This window comes from Callithrix jacchus, chromosome 6, assembly GCF_049354715.1.
Source record: "Callithrix jacchus isolate 240 chromosome 6, calJac240_pri, whole genome shotgun sequence".
NCBI lineage: Eukaryota > Metazoa > Chordata > Mammalia > Primates > Cebidae > Callithrix > Callithrix jacchus.
The window spans coordinates 139,448,576-139,467,581 of record NC_133507.1 but is presented as its reverse complement, the minus strand read 5'-3'; the positions used below and the strand labels follow the sequence as shown (position 1 = coordinate 139,467,581).

Genomic DNA, 19,006 nt, shown 5'->3' with positions numbered 1-19,006 from the left:
CACCCACCTACCCTGCCCACGACAAATGACTGTCGGGTCCAAGAAATCAATTTACCAAAGAGAATCAATAATCCCTGGTTGGACTTCTCAAATGGCTGGTCCAAGTGTGTCAAGGGTTAATATAGTCTTAGAAAAGCACTGTTTTCATATCCTGGTGGATAAGCTAGGGGATGTGGCCTTTGAATACAGTGGTACAAAACAACCAAAGAAATTGTAAGAATATTCCCAACACTTGGTTTGGGTCCTAAGAACTTTTTGTGAATCTGTCAGCTCTTGGAGAAGATTATACTGAAGTTTCCTTACAAGCTTGGTATTCTAGAATTCAGTGCATACCAAACCTGTTATGAGCAGGCAAAGAAAAAGGCTACTGGCTCTTTGAACTGGAGATCTCCTTCAGGAGAATCTCACTTTTTGGAAACTCTTCCCATGCTCTCAAAGGTACTAAAGTTCTTTAAGTGAAAGAATTTTTCCCCGCTTTGAGAACTTGTTGCAAGATAAAATGCAGACCACTAGTAATATTCTACAAATCAGCCATATTCTTGAGTGTTTATCTTGGAAAGAATACAATAAATTCTCCTTAAATAGCATAAGTGCTAAGAAATTTTCTTTAGTTCAACCCAAGTCATTATTGGCAAAGCATGCTCCTTGGGAATACTCAAGCAGAGACAAGTGCCAACATGCCGGTCTACTCAGGAGGGGGCTGGAGCTGGGATGCTAAAGAGGGGAGGGTTGTTCACATTCATGAGAGGAAGAGTAGTATCAGGAAGGAGGAATACAAGGAGATTGTTTGGTGGACAGTGAAGTCTAGAGAAAGGCATGGGACAGGAGAACTGAGTGGGGTTCCATAGAAAGGCTGGCCTGATAAGAGTGGAGGACAGGCTTTAACGATATGGTCTTGGATGAGTTGAGTCAGTTTTGTTGGAGGAGGGTGCAGTCCAAAACCACAAGAAAGTGCTTCTATATCTCTAAGAGTAGTGCTCCCCAAACCCAGCAGCTCATTAAAATCACCTAAACACCCAGAAGTAATACCACACATCTACAACCATCTGATTTTTGACAAGCCTGACAAAAACAAGCAATGGGGAAAGGATTCCCTATTTAATAAATGATGTTGGGAAAACTGGCTAGCCATATGAAGAAAGGTCCTTACACCTTATACAAAAATTAACTCCAGATGGATTAAAGATTTAAACATAAGACCTACACCATAAAAACCCTAGAAGAAAACCTAGGCAATACCATTCAGGACATAGGCACAGGCAAGGACGTCATGACTAAAACACAAAAAGCAATGACAACAAAAGCCAAAATAGACAAATGGGATCTAATTAAACTTAAGAGCTTCTGCACAGCAAAAGAAACAGTCATTAGAGTGAATCAACAACCAACAGAATGAGAAAAAATGTTTGCAATCTACCCATCTGACAAAGAGCTAATAATCAGAATCTAGAAAGAACTTAAACAAATTTACAAGAAAAAAGCAACCCCATCAGAAAGTGGGAGAAGGATATAAACAGATACTTTTCAAAAGAAGACATTTATGAAGCCAACAAACATATGCAAAAAAGCTCATCATCTCTGGTCATTAGAGTAATGCACATCAAACCACATTGAAATACCATCTCACACAAGTTGGAATGGCAATCATTAAAAAATCAGGAGACAAGGTATGCTGGAGCGGATATGGAGAAATACGAATGTTTATACACTGTTGGTGGGAGTGTAAATTAGTTCAACCATTGTGGAAGACAGTGTCATGATTCCTCAAGGGTCTAGAAATAGAAATAGCTGTCAACCCAGCAATCCCATTACTCGGTATATATCCAAAGGATCATAAAACATTCTATTATAAAGACACATGCACATGTATGTTTATTGTGGCACTGTTTACATTAGCAAAGACTTGGAACCAACCCAAATGCCTATCAAAGATAGACTGGATAAAGAAAATGTGGCACACATACACCATGGAGTACTATGCATCCATAAAAAGGATGAGTTCATGTCCTTTTCAGGGACATGGATGAATCTGGAAACCATTATTCTCAGTAAACTGATACAAGAACAGAAAACCAAACATGGCATGTTCTCAGTCATAAGTGGGTGTTGAACAATGTGAACACATGGACACAGGGAGGGGGAACATCACACACCGGGGCCTGTTGGGGATGGAGAGGTTAGGGGAGGAATAGCAGGGGGTGGGGAGATTGGGGAGGGATAACATTAGGAGAAATACCCAATGTAGATGATGGGCAATGGATGCAGCAAACCACCAAGGAACGTGTATACCTATGTAACAAACCTGCATGTTCTGCACATGTACCCCAGACTTAAAGTATAATAATTAAAAAAAAATCACCTGAGCACCTTTTAAAAATTTGGATTCCAAAGTCCCATCCTTGGAGGGTCTGATGGTATGGATTTGGGGTGAGGCCCAGGAATCTTTAATTTATAAAAGTTCCCCAGGTAATTTTTGACACTTACTCAGGTTTGAGAGTCAGTGCTCCAGATAGAGAAACTGGGGAGTTGCTGATGGCTAAGGGGTTGCAAGGGCATGGATCGTCAGTCAAATAATTGAACAGATAAGGACTGTATTAGGTGATGGGAAAGGTGCAAGACATGGAGTGACCATTTTTGTTGTTGTTGTTGAGACTAAGCCTCACTCTGTCACCCAAGCTGTAGTGCAATGGTGTGATCTTGGCTCGCTGCAACCTCTGCCACCCAGGTTCAAGCAATTCTCCTGCCTCAGCCTCCTGAATAGCTGGGATTACAGGCCTGTGCCATCACACCCGGCTAATTTTTTTTTTTTTGTACTTTTAGTAGAGACGGGGTTTCACCATCTTGGCCAGGCCGGTCTCCAACTCCTGACCTCGTGATTCATGTATCTTGGCCTCCCAAAATGCTGGGAGTGACCATTTTTAAAGAGCTCGTAAAGTGGTTCAGAAAAGGCAGCGGGTGCAAATCAAAGAAGAATTGACTGCGCAAACAATAAAAGAGGGCCCGATAAGTGGTAAATGAAAGTGACTGGGGTGGACAGAGAACCTCAGGGAAGGAATGAGATAAATGTGAGGCCCTCCTGGAATGATGGGTATAATGTCACTGGGGAGGGTAGGTTCAGGCAAAGGCTTCTGGTCTATAAAGTCAGGGAGACAAATGAAGAGGAGGTCATGGGGCACAGTTGTGTGATATCCAGGGTTTAGACAAAGGCTTTGTTCTTGGATTCAGGAAAGATGGGCATGGCAAGATGTCTTCTGGAAAATTCAGTGAACGTGTTTCCAGGGGACTTCTCTTCCCCTCTTTGTCTCGGGGCTGTCTTGCCATTATCTTTCTCAAAGAGGGTCCTGCTTGAGTCCAGGGTGTGTGGCCGCAACTACACAGAGGTCTGGCAGGTACATCTGTTATCAAGGAAAGTACGTGGTTGGGAGACTTTAAGAGCCTCTGAGGACACAGCTGATGTTCAGGCTACAGTCATTCCCCACCTAGGGGTGTGAACATATCTGGCCACAAACATCTGTTTATAAGTCTTTCTCTTCCCCTCCAAATAAAACCAATTAAATGATTTTGCTCCTTAACAATAACCTTACTAAAAAAATAACTTGTGTTTATTGAGCCCTTACTCTACGCCCAATATATAGAAAACGGGGCTTCAGTTGCATTATCATATTGAATCTTAACATAAACTCTTGTGATAGTTACTATATGAGCCAATTTTGCAGAGAAACAGAAAAAATGAAGAAAGATTTGGCCCCAGTGATGATGGAGATTGGCAAGATCTTGCAGAGCCAATGCTCCAGGAAGACTGTTGGGTAGGAGAATTTTTTCTTACTCAGGGGAGAGTCAGGCTCCTGTTCTATTCAGATCTTCAACTGGATAAGGCCCACCCACGTTATGGAAGGCAACTGCTTTACTTAGTCTACTAATTTAAATGTTAACTTCATCCACACACCTTCACAGAAACACTCAGATTAATGCTTGCCTAAATATCTGGGCACTGTGTGGCCCAGTCAAGTTGACACATGAAATCAACCATCAGAGTTACTATGAGGAGCAACTTTCTTGTTTTATAGAGGAAGAAGGGAGGCACAGGTGGAGGAAAGTGTCCAAGGTGACACAGCTAGTAGGCAGCAGAGCTGGGGTTTCAGCTTACGGAGCCACTGCCTGACCTTCCTAAGCTCTGGCCTTTATTAAGTATCTCCCTCATGGAAAGGGAGGGAGATAACAAATCATTCCTGATGTGATTCTGAATAAACAGGAATATGAAATTACGAATTTAAAAAAATTAAGTGCAGAAGCCCAGCATGGTGAGAGAGAATTTAAGTCAACTGCAGGTACAAGACAAGACAATCATTAATCATATTTATTTTTTTGAGACATCGTTTTGCTCTTGTTGCCCATGCTGGAGTGCAATGGTGCAATCTTGGCTCACTGCAACCTCTGCCTCCTGGGTTCAAGCAATTCTCTTGCCCCAGTCCTCCAGGTAGCTGGGATTACAGTCATGTACCACCATTCCCAGCATTTTGTGTGTGTGTGTTTTTAGTAGAGACAGGGTTTTCCCATGTTGGTCAGGCTGGTCTTGAACTCCTGACCTCCAGTAATCCACCCACCTCGGCCTCCCAAAGTGCTGGGATTACAGGTGTAATCCAAGTCACCGCGCCCAGCCAAATCATTGCTCTTAAGAAAGTTAATGCAAATCACTGAATCACTCCTAAAATGCTCTAGTGGACCAAAGTGGGTATCTTAGACCTCTAAATGTCTCTACCATAGCTTCCTAGATAGCTGGAGTTCTCCCAGGAAGTGAAACATATAAGGGGCACTATTAAAACATTTTGCCTATGGTCTTTTATTTTCTGGAGGCAGACGGGGTGTGTGTATCTTCTGTCAGCTAATTAGTAGGTTTAATCAGCAAGCCTCAGCCTGTCTGATTTATCTAGGGACACTGGATCCTCGCTGGACCAAGGGATGGAGAGCTTGATAAGTATGCTTAGCAAGAGCAGGCTTGATCTCCTGTCCCTGGCTTGGTTTCCTTTGCCACCACCAGAGGTAACCTGAATAGCCCAGGAACAGCAAGAACATGCTGAACTCTTGGAGTAAGTAGCAGGCTTCTGAAAGGACTGTGTTTGCTTAATATTTCCAGTTGTGGAAACCACACAAAGTAATCCATTTTATTTTTAAGGCACTAAAGTAACTTTCCTCTCCTATTGAGATCTGCTTCCTCTTATTCTAGAGTAATAGAATAAATTGTCCCTTTCTCACATGAAAACCTTTAAAATATTTGGAAACTGGGATCATTTCTCCATGAGATTTTTCTTTTCTAAGCAAAATGCTTTCAATTCCTTCTAGCATTCTTTTTGTTACGTGGTTTATAGACCCATTTTTGGCTTTGTCTTCCTTTTGAAATCCCAAATGTTCTAGTTCCTGTCTGACAAATGCATTAATAAAGTAGAGATATTACCTCTAAAGTCTTGAACATTAGGTATCTGATCTGTTGATGCAGCCCAGTTGCATTAATTTTCTTTCTTTCTTTCTTTTTCTTGCAAAACACCTCAAATTTTACTCATGGTACAAAAGTGTTTAGTAAGTAACAGATCAGTACAGGAAAACACAGAGCTGATAGCTTTTCCTTTAAAACCAGAATGGCCAAGTGAAAAGTCAGTACAGATTCTTATTTTTACTATTAAAAAAAGTCAAAGGGACACACTGGGAATTGGACTACTATGTTTTTTTCTTTCTAGAGATGACATACATGTTTTCTGATAAGTAATCTAACACACACTGCCCTACACCAAAGCTGACAAACAGCCAGTAAAGCTGTGTTCTACCTGCTACTCATGCTGGGCTGGACAGTGGAACACCATCTTGGCAGGAGAGATTTTGACAGGAAAAAACTGTAGTCCCTACCCAACCCAGAGAACCTAACAAACTGGTTTACACAGAAGGATTTTCAGCCAACATGCAAGCACACTGACATGCTATAAGAATCTGTTTTAGTCTATTTCTAGCTCACAGCATACGTTCATCGGTGCCCAGTAACATAGGAACAAACGCCAATGTAGAAAGCATTTTTGCCCTCACAGCACGAACACCTAAAAAGCTCACAGCATATAATACTTTGATGTTTTACGTGGATAATCATGGAAGTTCCAAGATCACATCCACTAGGTTAGCCTGAGTATTCATCTATACAAATATTTTTTTTCAAAAATAATGCTTAAAAGAGACTTCTAGAAACAGTGGGGACTAAGAACCAGAAGACAGTGACACTAGGACTGGAAATGTTAGGACTAGGGGTGGCTTTTCAAGCGGAGCTTTTATGCAGAGGACAACTCTTTCTGTTGGTTCCTACAGCTGAGAAAAGCTGTGATGACAGGAGACCCCGAAATCTCGAGATGAGCTAGAGTAACACCCTAGATAAACATCAGGAACCCCACTGAGGCTGCAGTACTGAAACCATGCCCCATGTGAAAAAGGGGTACAAGTGCACAGCAAGATTCATGCCGAGCCTGCTGGGACAGGGGGTGGTGATGGCGGGTTAGTCCACACACACCAGCATGTGTGCTGGGGGAAGGGCCCCCCCGGGTGGAGTGCCTGACTCAGAAGCTCCTGAGAAAGGTGTCTACTTGAGGAGGAGAGGAATACTATGGTAAATGAATACACGGTGTTTCCGGAGAAACAGGTCCAGGAGGGGTTAGGTCATTTTGGTTTTGACCTATCAATACTTAACATACACACAGAGTTACATAACAGAGTCAGTCTTTTTAAGATGTATTCTGTCATCATCAGCTGAGCCTATTGGGCCGGTGACATCCAGAATGATCCCATTCATTGGCTGGAGGCAGGACCTTGTGCTGCAGATTGTTCGGGGAAGCTGGCACAGAGGATGATTTGCACAACGATGTCCCCACTAAGCAACTGCTTAAATCCAGTCCTCGGACTTCTTTTTCTGCTCTGTAGTCCAAAAACATTTCTTTAAAAGCCAGAAAATCTGTAAAGGTGAGCAGCATGTCGAATATGTCACCAGCCACTTCATCTTTATGGTGCTGTAATGTTGTGGTGAAAGTTGAATCCAGGAATCCGCTCCAGCAGCTGTTCTTCAACATATTTTCCTACCAGAGAATGTATTCATTAAAAATAGGTGTGTAGGTGAGTTTATTCTCCTCTGTGTCTTCAAACTCCAGGTAGTACTTATCCATGAAATTTCTCTGTAATAACTGGAACTCGTCATCCATGATAATGTCCTCTAAATATCCAACCACAGCATCAAATTCTGCATCAGAGGCAGAGGAGCTGTCTGCTTGTATCCATGAACCTGGCGCGGGCGAAACACCTGCCAGGGGGTCATTTTGGTCAGAAGTCCAGGAGGTGGGGGCCAGGGAGGTGTGGAGGGGCCTCGGGCTCAACCCCGCCAGGCTTTGCTGACAGCTGAGGGTTGGCGGCTGGGGATTGTGATGGAGGCGCTGATCAATGCTGTCACCCGCCTCGCACTCTCGTCCTGTGGATCCTGAAACCGGCAGCCTCAGTACTCTACAAAATGAAGGCCTGGAGCTGGGACAGAGCCTTGGCGGCCCCCACCCTGCCCTGCCCCGCCCCTAAGGACACCCGTATTATAGGGTCAGCCTCGGGACGAACGCCTGCCGCGCCCTGGCAGAGCTACTCACAAAGACAGCGCAAAGCTCTCTTCTAAGCTCTCTTCTTTGAGACAGAGTTTCGCTCTTATTACCCAGACTGGAGTGCAATGGCGCGATCTTGGCTCACCGCAACCTCCGCCTCCTGGGTTCAGGCATTCTCCTGCCTCAGCCTCCTGAGTAGCTGGGATTACAGGCACGCACCACCATGCCCAGCTAATTATTTTGTATTTTTAGTAGAGACGGGGTTTCACCATGTTGACCAGGATGATCTAGATCTCTTGACCTCGTGATCCACCCGCCTCAGCCTCCCAAAGTGCGGGGATTACAGACTTGAGCCACCACGCCGGCTCTAAGCTCTCTTCTAAGGCGTCCATTGCTGCCACCCCACCTAAGCTCCTACCCCGCCTGTGGCCCACCCACCGCATTAATTTTCTTAAGAGAAATTATTTATTATTGTCTTCTCTTATACCTACAGTTGACTTAAATTATCTTTCACCTTGCTATGCTTCTGCACTTGATTTTATTTTTAAATTTGAAGTTCAGAATTTAATTTATTTCATTAAGTACTATTTATTCAGAATTGAATGTTAATTGTTTTGTTTGTTAGTTATGACTCAAGTTATAATCTGACTCTGCCATCTAACATCTCTCTACTGATTTGTGGCTAAGGGAAAATAGGGAGGAACACTGAAGAGAAAGACCTCTAATTCATACCTTTGTCTAATGGTGTTCTTCTGCAGGAGGAAGGAGAACTGCAGAATACTGGTCCTATACTGGGGAGTGGAGAATCACAGGCTTTTAAGGGGTAGGATTAGGATCCAGGCTAATATACGAGAAGTGAGCTCCTAAAATGGAAAAATAAGATGATGCTGCATTTTCCTTTTTTGTTTTCCCTTGTGTCGGGGATCTGAGAACAAGAATGAATCCGGTAGCTAAGGACATAGATCTTGATGGAAAGTCCAAGAGCAAAGAATCCAGTTGGTATTCAAAGCTTTTGTATGTGACCTTTATGTTTCCTCTGGGGCTTAATCTAGTTTCTTTCAGATGGTTGGGCCCAGAAGCAAATAGAAGATATGGTCCTTGCCCTCGGAAAAAAGCTGATAGGCTTGGGGAAGAAGGTTTGCATGTGTGAAACCACAACAAACTGTCTAGGAATGAAGATAAATTTGTGGTAAGTGGTGTGGAGTTGACCGCAAGCCACAAGGGGGTCTACATAGGAGGGTACAGGAGAGGGACAGACCCACCAGGGAGTATCCCAGAGGAAGTGGGAATAGAGTTGGATTCTGAAGGATTTGGAAGGAGAAGAAAGAAGGAAAGGCTTTTAAGGGCAAGGAAGGACATGAACAAAGTGGATGGTGGTAACAATGTCTCCACAGAGACTGAGTAATGGAAAGCAGACTGGTTCTTCTTCAGGCAATGGAAAGACTCCCTGCTGAGAAATACTTGTTGGCAAAAACCTTTCAAAGACCCCATTTTTGGATCTGACTCGGCTCCACCATTTCTCTAACCACCAGCCAAATCTAGGCTCCCTTTTCCTCATTTCCAGATTCTCCTTTAAAATTAAAAATTAAGCAACCTCAAGGCACATAATCGTCAGATTCACCATGGTTGAAATGAAGGAGAAAATGCTATGGGTAGCCAGAGAGAAAGGTCGGGTTACCCACAAAGGGAAGCCCATCAGACTCACAGCAGATCTCTCGGCAGAAACCCTACAAGCCAGAAGAGAGTGGGGGCCAATATTCAACATCCTTAAAGAAAAGAACTTTCAACCCAGAATTTCATATCCAGCCAAACTAAGCTTCATAAGTGAAGGAAAAATAAAATCCTTTGCGAACAAGCAAGTACTCAGAGATTTTGTCACCACCAGGCCTGCTTTACAAGAGCTCCTGAAAGAGGCACTACACATAGAAAGGAACAATCAGTACCAGCCACTCCAAAAACATACCAAATGCTAAAGAGCATCAACAAAATGAACAATCTGCATCAACTAACAAGCAAAACAGCCAGCTAGAATCAAAATGGCAGTATCAAATTCACACATAACAATATTAATCCTAAATGTAAATGGGCTAAATGCACCAATCAAAAGACACAGACTGGCAAATTGGATAAAAAGCCAAAACCCATCAGTGTGCTGTATCCAGGAAACCCATCTCACATGCAAGGATACACAAAGGCTCAAAATAAAGGGATGGAGGAAGATTTACCAAGCAAATGGAGAGCAAAAAAAAGCAGGAGTTGCAATTCTCATCTCTGAAAAAATAGACTTTAAAGCAACAAAGATCAAAAGAGACAAAGGACATTACATAATGGTAAAATGATCAGTACAACAAGAAGAGCTAAGGATCCTAAATATATATGGACCCAATACAGGAGCACGCAGATATATAAGGCAAGTTCTTAATGACTTACAAAGAGACTTAGACTCCCACACAATAATAGTGGGAGACTTTAACACTCCACTGTCAATATTAGACAGATCAACCAGACAGAAAATAAACAAGAATATCTAGGACTTGAACTCAGACCTGGAACAAGCAAACCTGGTAGACATTTACAGAACTCTCCACCCCAAATCCACAGAATATACATTCATCTCAGCACCACATCACACCTACTCTAAAATTGACCACATAATTGGAAGTAAAGCACTCCTCAGCAAATGCAAAAGAATGGAAATCATAACAAACAGTTTCTCAGACCACAGTGCAATCAAGTTAGAACTCAGAATTCAGAAACTAACTCAGAACCACATAGCTTCATGGAAACTGAACAACTGGCTCTTGAATGTTGACTGGATAAACAATGAAATGAAGGCAGAAATAAAGAAGTTCTTCAAAACCAACAAGAATGAAGACACAACATATCAGAATCTCTGGGACACATTTAAAGCAGTCTCTAGAGGAAAATATATAGCAATAAGTGCCCACATGAGAAGAATGGAGAGATTCAAAATTGACACCCTATCATCAAAATTGAAAGAGCTAGAGGAGCAAGATCAAAAAAATTCAAAACCTAGGAGAAGACAAGAAATAACTAAGATTAGAGCAGAACTGAAGGAGGTACAGACACGAAAAACCCTTCAAAAAATCAATAAATCCAAGAGCTGGTTTTTTTTTTTTTTTTTAAAAGATCAACAAAATAGACAGACCACTAGCCAGATTAATAAAAAAGAAAAGAGAGAACAACCAAATAGACGCAATAAAAAACGATAAAGGGGAAATCACCACAGATTCCACAGAAATTCAAATCATCATTAGAGAATATTACAAACAACTCTATGCACATAAACTAGTAAACCTGGAAGAAATGGATAAATTCCTGGACACTTGTGTCCTCCCAAGCCTAAACCAGGAAGAAGTCGAAACTATGAATAGACCAATAACAAGATCTGAAGTTGAGGCAGCAATTAAGAGCGTACCACACAAAAAAAAGCCCAGGTCCAGATGGGTTCACAGCCGAATTCTACCAGACACACAAAGAGGAACTGTTTTACCATTCCTCCTGAAACTATTCCAAATAATCCAAAAAGAGGGAATCCTTCCCAAATCATTTTATGAAACCAACATCGTTTTGATACCAAAACCTGGCAGAAACTCAACAAGAAAAGAAAATTTCAGGCGAGCAGCCATGATGAACATAGATGCAAAAATCTTCAATAAAATACTGGCAAGCCAATTGCAACAGCACATCAAAAAGCTTATCCACCATGATCAAGTAGGATTCATCCCGGGGATGCAAGGCTGCTTTGACATATGCAAGTCTATAAACATAATTCATCACATAAACAGAACCAAAAACAAAAACCACCATCTCAGTCGATGCAGAGAAGGCCTTTGACAAAATCCAGCAGCCCTTTATGCTAAAAACCCTCAATAAACTCTGTATTGATGGAACGTATCTCAAAATAATAAAAGCTATTTACGACAAACAAACAGCCAGTATCATACTGAATGGGCAAAAACTGGAAGCATTCCCTTTGAAATCCGGCACTAGACAAGGATGCCCTCGTTCACCACTCCTATTCTATATAGTACTGGAAGTTCTAGCCAGAGCAATTAGGCAAGAAAAAGAAATAAAGGGTATTCAAATAGGAAAGGAGGAAGCCAAATTGTCTCTATGTGCAGACGACATAATAGTATATCTAGAAGACCCCATCATCTCAGCCCAAAACCTCCTGAAACTGATAAGCAACTTCAGCAAAGTCTCAGGATACAAAATCAATGTGCAAAAATCACAAGCATTCCTATACACAAATAGCAGATTTAAAGAGAGCCAATTAAGAACAAACTGCCATTCACAATTGCTACAAAGAGAATAAAATACCTAAGAATACAACTAACAAGGAATGTAAAGGACCGCTTCAAGGAAAGCCACAAACTACTGCTCAACGAAATAAGAGAGGACACAAAGAGATGGAGAAACATTCCATGTTCATGGTTAGGAAGAATCAATATCGTGAAAGTGGCCATACTGCCCAAAGTAATTTACAGATTCAACGCTATCCCCATCAAGCTACCAATGACCTTCTTCACAGAACTGGAAAAAACCACCTTAAACTTCATATGGAACCAAAAGAGAGCCCACATAGCCAAGTCAATTCTAAGCAAAAAGAACACAGTAGGAGGCATCACACTACCAGACTTCAAACTATACTACAAGGCTACAGTAATCAAAACAGCATGGTACTGGTACCAAAACAGAGATATAGACCAATGGAACAGAACAGAGGCATCAGAGGCAACACAACATATCTACAACCATACAATCTTGGATAAACCTGACAAAAACAAGCAATGGGGAAAGGACTCCGTGTTTAATAAATGGTGTTGGGAAAACTGGCTAGCCACATGCAGAAAGCAGAAACTGGACCCCTTTCTGACACCTTACACTAAAATTAACTCCAGATGGATTAAAGACTTAAACATAAGACCTAGCACCATAAAAACCCTAGAAGAAAATCTAGGCAAAACCATTCAGGACATAGGAGTAGGCAAGGACTTCATGACCAAAACACCAAAAGCATTGGCAACAAAAGCCAAAATGGACAAATGGGACCTAATCAAACTCCACAGCTTCTACACGGCAAAAGAAACAGTCACTAGAGTGAATCGGCAACCAACAGAATGGGAAAAAATTTTTGCAGTTTACCCATCTGACAAAGGGCTGATATCCTGAATTTACAAAGAACTAAAACAGATTTACAAGAAAAAAACAAACAATCCTCTTCAAAAATGGGTAAAGGATATGAACAGACACTCTACAAAAGAAGACATACATGAGGCCAACAAACATATGAAAAAATGCTCATCATCACTGGTCATTAGAGAAATGCAAATCAAAACTACATTGAGATACCATCTCACGCCAGTTAGAATGGCGATTATTAAAAAATCTGGAGACAGCAGATGCTGGAGAGGATGTGGAGAAATAGGAACACTTTGACACTGTTGGTGGGAGTGTAAATTAGTTCAACCATTGTGGAAGACAGTGTGGCAATTCCTCAATGACCTAGAAAAATATATTCCATTTGACCCAGCAATCCCATTACTGGGTTTATATCCAAAGGACTATAAATCGTTCAACTATAAGGACATATGCACACGAATGTTCATTGCAGCACTGTTTACAATAGCAAAGACCTGGAACCAACCCAAATGCCCATCAATGATAGACTGGACTGGGAAAATGTGGCACATATACACCATGGAATATTATGCAGCCATCAAAAACGATGAGTTTGTGTCCTTTGTAGGGACATGGATGAACCTGGAGAACATCATTCTCAGCAAACTGACACAAGAACAGAAAATCAAATACCGCATGTTTTCACTCATAGGTGGGTGATGAACAATGAGAACACATGGACACAGGGAGGGGAGCACTACACACTGGGGTCTATTGGGGGGAATAGGGGAGGGACAGCAGGGGGTGGGGAGTTGGGGAGAGATAGCATGTTGAGAAATGCCAGATATAGGTGAAGGGGAGGAAGGCAGCAAATCACACAGCCACGTGTGTACCTATGCAACTATCTTGCATGTTCTTCACATGTATCCCAAAACCTAAAATGCAATTAAAAAAATTAAAAATTAAAATTTATTTGAACAAATAATAATTCTATTTAAGAGGGTACAATGTGATGTTTTGATCTATGTATATATTTCAGAAAGAGTTAATCAATCTAATTAACATATCTCTCACCTTATCAACTTAGCAACGTTTTTCATGGTGAGGACATTAAAAACCTATTCCTTTAGCATTTTTGAAATATCCAATAGGAACAGTGGTCATCAGGCAGTGCAATAAATCATTAAAAGATCTTATTCTTCCTGTTTAACTGAAACTTTGCACCTGATGAACATCTTCTTTCCCCAGCCCTCCTCCTCCCCCTCAGCCTCTGGTAACCACTTTTTTAGTCTCTCTTTCTATGAGATCAACTCTTAGTTATCACAGATCTCTGTTATATATCACATATAAGTGAAATCTTATAATGCTTGTCTTTCTGATACCTGCTTATTTTACTTAGCATAATGTCCTTCAGGTCCATCCACATTCTTCACGCCTTCTCTGCTGGTTTTCTTGCCTCCATCTTCCTAAACTCTCACTCAAGATACATATTAATTTCTTTTTCAAACACAGGGATGAGCAAGATACAGTCATATTTACGTAGTCCCATTTCAAATGTTTTGTCCCACCATCACTATTTGTTAGCTCTTACTGGTAGGTGTTGTGTCTCAGTTTTTCACTTGGAATATATAGTAATAATGCTATTGATAATAAATAATTTATTACATTCATCTTAATAATTAATGAATGATAATAGCTGACATCTACAGAGGGTTAACTAGATACATTAGGTTTATATATATTATATGTTAAGATTTAAACATGACAATCCTCCAGCAGGGTAGACACTGTTATCATCCCCATTTTATAGATGAGAAAATGAAGGCAGATGAAAGTTAAACAAATTGTCCCGAAGACTCACAGATAGTAAGTGGCAGTGCTGGGAGAAACATAAGCAGTGTAACTCCAGGTTCTGCCCTATTTACTACACTCCACATTTCATCACAGAAAATGCAGGGTCTTGGTCTGTAGGGAGCAGGAGTGCAAAGAAAGGTAATGTTTTTATTGACACCTACGATGTGCCACTTCTTGTGCTAAGGCATTGTACGTATGTCATCTCAGTTAACTCTTAGCTTACCCTGAAAGGTGGACATTAGCCCCATTTTATGAATGAAGCAGGTGCAAAATAAAGTTGCTCGTTATGGACACACAGTTGGTACAATGGATTTAAGGGGCAGCCTGTCTTTTCCTCAGGGTTCAATGTTTCCACTACAAATTTGAACTGGCTCCCAAGCAGCTGGTATAGGGACGGTGAGAAAAGGCTGCATGTGAGTAGAGAGGTGGTACGAAACTTCCCTAACCATTACAAAGCCACAGCATTTCAGTCCGTGGGCACAGCTGGGTACAGCTGGAAGACAGTAGTTAGGCAGAATCTGCAACCAAGATGCTGTTGACTCATGGGTTTGAGAACAAAGAGTTGGGACTGGTCTAAAGTGTTTACATGCAAGAAATCTGAGAGAGTGGCAGACAAGGGGAGCACCAGCTACTGGTGGCATCAGAAGCATCTGTTCCCTTTCTACAGTATGGCAAAAGGCTGTCCACTCACAGTGGCCTCTTCAGCCTAAGCTACCACCCAGGTGGTCAATGTCATCTGCAGGGTCATCTTTGGATGACCAAAGGCAGGAACACAATTTCTGTAATTTGGGGAAAATCTGATGGCTCTGTTTTCTTATCTGCCTCCCTTGAGGATGGGAAAGAAAATAGGCAGGGAAAGCAGAGACAGAGAGGTGCTTCCCGATAGTGCCCACAACTCTTGAGGCTCCGGAGCAGGGTTTCTCAAACCTTATTGTGTGTCACCTGCAGGTGATGGTTACAAAATTAAATTGTTAAAACCAAATCTTTTTTTTTATTTTTAGACAAGGTCTTGCTCTGTGGCCCAGGCTGGAGTGTAGTAGTGTGATCTCAGCTCACTGCAACCTCGGCCTCCTAGGCTCAAGCCATCCTCCCACCTCAGCCTCCTGAGTAACTGATACTATAGGTGTTTGCCATTATGCCCAGCTACTTTTTTTTTTGTTTTGTATTTTTGTAGGGATGAGGTTTCTGCATGTTGCTCAGGCTGTCTTGAACTCGTGGGCTTAAGCGATCCCTCTGCCTTGGCCTCCCGAATTGCTGGGATTACAGGTGTGAAACTAAATCTTGTTGAAACTAAGATTGTCAGACCTCACTCCCAGACTTACTGACTCAGCCCGTCTGGGTATTGCCCCTGGTTTGCCATTCCCAGGTGATGTTGATGCTGCTAATTTGGTTATCACACTTTGAGAACCACTGATTTAGAGCCATCTCCAGTAGTCATTTGGGATGAAAGTATCAGCCTTGCTAAACTTTCTGTTCTCTCCTGATTACAGTATGACCTCTGTGGGGTTAACATCCTCTGCCCCAGCCCCTTATTTTAACCTCCACACTTGCATTGAACATACCAGGTGCACCAAGATGGTTCACACAGAGAGACTTAAATAAAGAGGCGGCTCCAGAAGTGTGGCCAGGATGTTGAGGCAGCAGAGACTGGCAGCAGCAAGAAGCAGGGATTGCCTCTAGGGCTGCAGAGGCAATGATCTGTGGGCTTGGCGAGAGCTGGGCTTGTGGAGGGGGCTGTCTGGGGGAGCTGGTGCTGTGGACACACATGGCTGCTGCCAAAAATGCAGCACAACAAGAAGGGGCTTCTCTCTTCTGCTGCCCTCCAGTTGCCTCCTGGAGAGGCCCATTGGCTGAATCCAGCTGGAGCCAGAAGGCAATGGGAGAAGTAGTTCCAGGGATCACCCTCCCAGGGCATAGAACAGAGTAGAGAATGGATCTGGAGCGGACTGTGGGGCAAATGAAGGATAACCAGAACTCGGCAAGACCCTGCCCTCTTTTCCTGGCTATGCCCCAGCTCTTGACATCTACCTTTGCTTCCTCCAGCAGCTTCCTTAATAGGGGTCAGCAGGCCCCAGAGAGAAGAGAGGCTGCATAATGCCTGTGGTCACCCTTAGTGCTGATGCAGGCAGTCGGGAGCCCAACCCTGCCTCAAAGGGGTGTGGAAACAGGGGGGCTTTGAAAGAGGTCTTAGGGAAAGCCCTGTCTCTTCCTTCCTTCTATCACCCAACTTGTAAGAGCTCATCCCTTATTTCAAATAGAAAGGGAATATGTCCACTGGCCTGCTCTGGCTTCCAGATGGTCAGGCAGGCTGGAAAAAGACTCTGCTTCTGCAGCAGCCTTCAGGGGACTCTGATAGAAGAACTCCAAAGGTTGGGGTACAGTGTGGAATGGCTGGCGTGGTGGGGACAGAGTGTTTCAAGAGATTTCCAAACTTAAGGAACACACAGTACTTGGTGTTGGCTCAGAAAGACCTGCCCTTCCATCTATGGAACAATGAAAATGAAATCTCTTAGTCATTAGAAAAGAAAACAGAGAGGCAGAAGAGGGGGAAACAGGAGGAAGAGGAGAAGTGTTTACATCTGAGAGCTGTTGAGAACTGTCCTAGAACTTCCAGGCCAAGGGCTGTGTTGCTGCTGGCCCTGCTGGCATGAGTTTGATGTCTCTGTTTACCTTTTTGTGGCTGTCAGGCTATTTTTCTGAGCTACGTGGCAAGATCTTTGTGTCAGATAACTCCATCCACGGTAAGATAATATTTGAGCATGTTTGGGGAAACTGTGGGCTGGCTGCTGTTTTGTAACCTGACACAGAAGTCAGTGGGTAGCAGGCAAACTCCGAGGAAACTCACACACCCCAGGACATGGAGGATCAGCCTGCTCTGTGGGCTAGGAGGGAACTCTTGGGTGTCAGGATCCCAACAGGATCTCCTAGGCAAACTGTGGCCTGATGAAAGGGTCCAGGCCCTCCCCTCACTTTCACACACACACACACACACACACACACACACACACGCACACACACACACACACACCCTCTTTTCAGTTAAGCTTGCAGTTCATTTCTTCTTGATACTAAAAACACAAATCTGAAGTCAGAGTCTGTCAAAGGATTCCTGTGTCTTGAGAAAGGGGCCCCATGAATTTGGGTCAAAGAGTTCTATGATGATGGAGAAATAGACTCCCTGTAGTTTGATGGAGTCCCCTCCATGGTTATGAATCTTCCCAGATCTTTGCATAGAGACGTTGGCCTCCTGCATCTCACTCTGTGAGCCCCAACTCTGTCAAACTCCCCCCACTGTACCATTTTGAGTGCCTCACCCCAGTGCAGTCTTCTGTCTGCCTCCTTTGAGCTGGACAATGAAGTAAAAGTGGGGAAGAAGACAAGCTGAGGCTGTGTTTTTGTGACTTTGGAGGTCGGGAAGGGAGGAGAAATCCTCTCTCAGGGGTCCCAGGGGAGAGATGACATTGGCATGGGAGAAAGCCTGGCAAAGTTTGGGGAAAGCCAGGCCTTCTTTCCCAGATAGTGGAAAGTGGTTGAGTTTTGCCCTGGTTTCCTGTGACAGCTACGTCTACTGCTCATAGAGCTGAAGGCAACCTGACTAGGTCACCTGATCTGGGACACTTGGGATTGAGCTCACTTTCTGCCACAGTCTAAGTTGCGGGAGACATTTCCTCTCTGAGTTACTAATTCCCAGGGTTGAAATAAGGAGGTTTGGCTTGATGAACTCTGAGATCCTGTCCAGCCTTGATAGTCTGTGATGCTATGGCCTGGTTATCGTCTTAATAGCATTTCATATATCCAGATATTTCTCTAGGAGTCACAGTTATGCTTTAAAGGGGAAAACAGAGATTTGAGAATACTCTGCATTTAGGAAATGCATCTTCCTGATGCACTATAATAATTATGGAAGTTGGGCTGTGGGCACTACACACGATAATTTCCAGAGAAGATAGACTATTATGTGAGGTGGGGCCCTTTCCTCATTCTTGAGCCTCAGGGGCTATGGCTAAAGGTTCCATCAAGAGGGCTCATCTTCTCCTGGGATCTTCCTCCAGTCTCACGCATTAAGTCCGGCCCCAGAGCTAGGGGTTATCTTAAGTCAAGTTGGCTGCAGGAAGCTTTTTTCTCTGTATGCTCGATCCAAGTGAGGTACTGAGATCAGTGGTGGAGCTGAAGGACTAAGGGGGACATAGGAATGGTCAGGGTTGGCAGAGGAGACTCAAAGCTAGTGGAGGCACCATGACGGCCGTGTCTTTGGAGTCTGACAGGTCCAGGGATTATTCTGACAATGACCACCTGCCAGCTTTGTGACCCAGGGCCATTGATTTTATTTTCCTAGCCTCACTTTCCTCATCTGAGAAAAGTTGTTAACCCTCTGGTGATAAAATTTCACCTAATTTTGA

At 43.0% G+C, this 19,006-nt stretch overlaps 1 long non-coding RNA gene and 1 pseudogene across 1 annotated transcript in view; one reads left to right on the top strand and one right to left on the bottom strand.

The window, feature by feature from the left end:
* The window catches only part of LOC103793942 (uncharacterized), a 136,496-nt gene that overhangs the window by 74,511 nt on the left and 42,979 nt on the right, over positions 1-19,006 (top strand). The window lies entirely within an intron of this gene.
* Positions 6,659-7,375, bottom strand: LOC100413560 (ADP-ribosylation factor-like protein 2-binding protein; annotated as a pseudogene).